The sequence below is a fragment of the Ailuropoda melanoleuca genome, chromosome 5, assembly GCF_002007445.2.
Source record: "Ailuropoda melanoleuca isolate Jingjing chromosome 5, ASM200744v2, whole genome shotgun sequence".
NCBI classification, from domain to species: domain Eukaryota; kingdom Metazoa; phylum Chordata; class Mammalia; order Carnivora; family Ursidae; genus Ailuropoda; species Ailuropoda melanoleuca.
Genome location: NC_048222.1, coordinates 27,935,504 through 27,938,932, shown reverse-complemented (window position 1 = coordinate 27,938,932; position 3,429 = coordinate 27,935,504). Strand labels below are relative to the sequence as shown.

The window sequence follows — 3,429 nt, the reverse complement described above, 5'->3', positions numbered from 1 at the left end:
ACTGGTGGTGGGAGGACATGGAACAACCTAGGGGGAGGCTTTGGAATCTGGTGTTACTGGTTGAAAAGGAGTCTTACCACAGAGGTAACAGGTGGGGTATGTTTAGGGCTTTCCTACAGTTCATCACTGTCTCACTGGCTCCTTTCTGAAGGATTTCAGAGGGTCAGAGCATCTGCTTCCCTTCCTTCTAGGGACCGTGTCATTCATTTTGGGGGATTTTAGCTTAGGGCAGTTACGCTCTTGGTTGATGAGTAGGGAGAAAGTAAAATTCCAATTAAGTTGCTTATCTCACCTCCCTTTGGAGTGAGTGAGAGACTGGCTGTTTGTGTAATGAGACCTTTTTCTCTTTCACTTCCTTTTGTAGGACCTCGTGGGTCTCCCCCAGCAGGTACTATTTCTGCTCTGATTCAGTGGGGGTTTGGGCGCAGGTGAGAGAGGGAAGATCATGAGATGAGTGCTCTGGGCACAATGGTCTCAGTTTACGGCCTCGTCCCTGCTACAGAGGACAAGAGTTAGGGGAGACGTTTGCCCAGTTTCTGTAGCAGATCCAGAGTTGTTCTCCAGCACCAAGCCATAACAGTGGTGGTGTCTTTCTTTGAAACTTGGATCCACAGCCAGATCTTGGGTGTTTGACACCAGGATGATGCCCACGTTGTGTTATGTATTGGTGGCTCCTGTCTGTGTGAATTTATAAGTGACTGAAAGGCTACTAGTTGAAAGAAGGTGACTTATTACATTTACTAAAATGATTGAAATCTTTGTATTTCCGGAAGGGATCACAGCTGCTCCATTGCCTCCCACACATCTGTGTGCAGCTGGAGTTCTCTTGAATTGATTTCACCTTTACAGAAATACTGGGGGAGGTGATGACAATATGCCCTGGACCTCAGCTTTCTCTGATGTTGCAGTGGCCCTGAGAGGAGGGAAGAGGGCGTGTCCCTCAGGGTCCCCTGTGCTGATCACCCTCTTATCTACAGGGCTCCTGCGCTGACGCCTGAGGATACCTGGGATTCCATCTCCTGTAATGCCTGCCTCTCCTTGTCCAGAATTCCCAGCTGCCTGACCGCCTGTCCCCCACATAGATCAGAGTCCTACAGTGCCTCTGGTGCAGTTGCCCGGTCACCTCCTGTGACCCCGGCCCCGAGGATGTGGCTGTGATGTTGCTGGCCTGGGAGTCTCTGCCTGTGCGCTCCCTGCCAGCAGCATCTACTCCGGCCCCAAGGGCTTTTCTGTCTCCATTCTTCCTCCTCCGATTGTGCAAGAGGAGCTCATTGAAGCCATTTAGCTGAATGTAGAGATTTTACCATAATTAAACATGATTATGAGTTCTCTGTACCCTTAGTCTTCTTAACTGGGTGGAGGCAGGAAGCCAGTGCAGAATGAAAGGACATACTGCTCCTCGAAGGGAGACTAGAGGCATCTGGGGTGCCAGGTGACGAGCAGGCAGAGGAGATAGAAAATCAATTCAAAAGTCACATCCTTCATGGGTATTTAGCATTGTTCAGTGCAATGGCTTAAGGGTGTGCCGGCCTCTCTCTAGGTTTGGTGAGTATTGTGTGTGTAAGCTGATAGTGGAATTATCCAGGTACAGATACAGTGGCCCCTGGGTCCACAGAGAACCACGGTGATGTTTCAAATATGTTTCAGCAAGTCACGTTGATCAAGGTCCATTTTTATTTTTGAAAATGCATAACCAGCAATAAAAGTACTATTTTTAGTTCACATGATAGAAACCCAACTCAAGTTTACTGTGTTCATGTTAGGAGAAAGTCTGGGCTCAAGTTGATTTCAGAAGTTACTAGATCCAGGGACGCCTGGGTGGCTCAGTTGGTTAAGCATCAGACTCTTGATTCTCAGTGTCATGAGACACAGCCCTGCATGGGACCCCGTGTTCACTGGGGAGTCTGCTGGAGATTCTCTCTTCTTCTGCACCCCCCACCCCGCTCTCTCTCTCTCAAATACATAAATAAATATTCAGAAAAAAAGAAGTAACTAGATTTAAACATTCAATGAGATCTTCATTTCTCTTTTGTCTTTCTGTTGTATCTCTATGTGTGCACCTTTCTGTGTGTCTTTCCTTGTCCCTTATCTTTCTTTCAGTGTGTCTCTTTGCATCTTTTTTATTATATTTTATTTCTTTATTATTGTAGTACAGTTGACATACAATGTTATGTTAGTATCTGGTGTACAACACGGTGATTTTACAATTCCATACATTACTCAATGCTACCACGATCGGTATAGTCACCATCTATCACCATACAACATTATTATATTATTGTCTATATTGACTTTTTCTTTCCATGACTTCTTTCTTTTATAACTGGAAGTTTGTACCTCTTAATCCTCTTCACCTATTTTGCCTATCTTCCCATCCATCTCCTTTGTGGCAACTACTAGTTTGTTCTCTGTATCTATGAGTGTTTCTGGGCTTTTTTGTTTGTTTTGCTTTTTAGATTCCACTATAAGTGAAATCATGGTATTTTTCTGTCTTTGACTTTCACTTAGCGTAATACCCTCTAGATCCATCCATGTTGTTGCAGATGGTAGGATCTAATACTCTTATGGTAGGGTAATATTGCATGGTATATATATGCCACATCTTTACCCATTCGTCTATCAATGGACACTTGGGCTGCTTCCATATCTTGACTATCATGAATAATGCTGCAATCAACATACGGGTGTCTCTGCATCTTTTTATGCCTGTCTCTGCATCTCTGTCTCTGTCTCTGTTGTGTCTCTCACTCTTTCACTGCATCTCTTCCTGTCTCTCTTTCTATGTCTATCTGCACCTTGGCCATTATTTATCTAGATCTCTTTATTTTTCTTCCTTTTTGTATTTTTCTCTATTGTCTGCATGTATCCCTTCGAATTTGTATTTTTGTATTCTTTGGTAAATACCTAGTAGTGCAATTGCTGGATCCTAGGGTAGTTATATTTTAACCTTTTGAGGAACCTCTATGCTGTTTTCCCAACTGTCTGCACCAGTTTGCGTTCCCACCAACAGTGTAAGGGGGTTCCCCTTACTCTGCATCCTTGTCAATACTTTTCTTTCTTATGCTGTTAGTTTTAGCCATCCTGACTGGTGTGAGGTGATCTTTCATTGTAGTTTTGATTTGTATTTCCCTGATGATGAGTGATGTTGAGCATCTTTTCATGTGTCTGTTGGCCATCTGGATGTCTTCTTTGGAAAAATGTCTATGCATGACTTCTGCTTATTTTTTAAACTGGACTATTTGTGTTTTGGGTGTTGAGTTTGGTACGTTCTTTATAGAATTTGGATACTAACTCTTTATCAGATATGTTATTTGCAACTATCTTCTGCCATTCCATGGGTTGCCTTTTAGTTTTGTGGATTGTTTCCTTTGCTGAGCAGCTTTTTATTTTGATGAAGTCCCAATAGCTTATTTCTGCTTTCCTATTCCT

General features: G+C 43.3%; 1 non-coding gene across 1 annotated transcript; it reads left to right on the top strand.

Annotated features, from left to right (window-relative positions):
• The first annotated feature begins 7 nt into the window (after positions 1 to 7).
• On the top strand, positions 8 to 1,335 carry LOC105241603. The gene is made up of 2 exons (XR_004625441.1): positions 8 to 388; positions 978 to 1,335. It is a non-coding gene; the product is annotated as an uncharacterized LOC105241603 (transcript).
• The last annotated feature ends 2,094 nt before the right edge of the window (positions 1,336 to 3,429 follow it).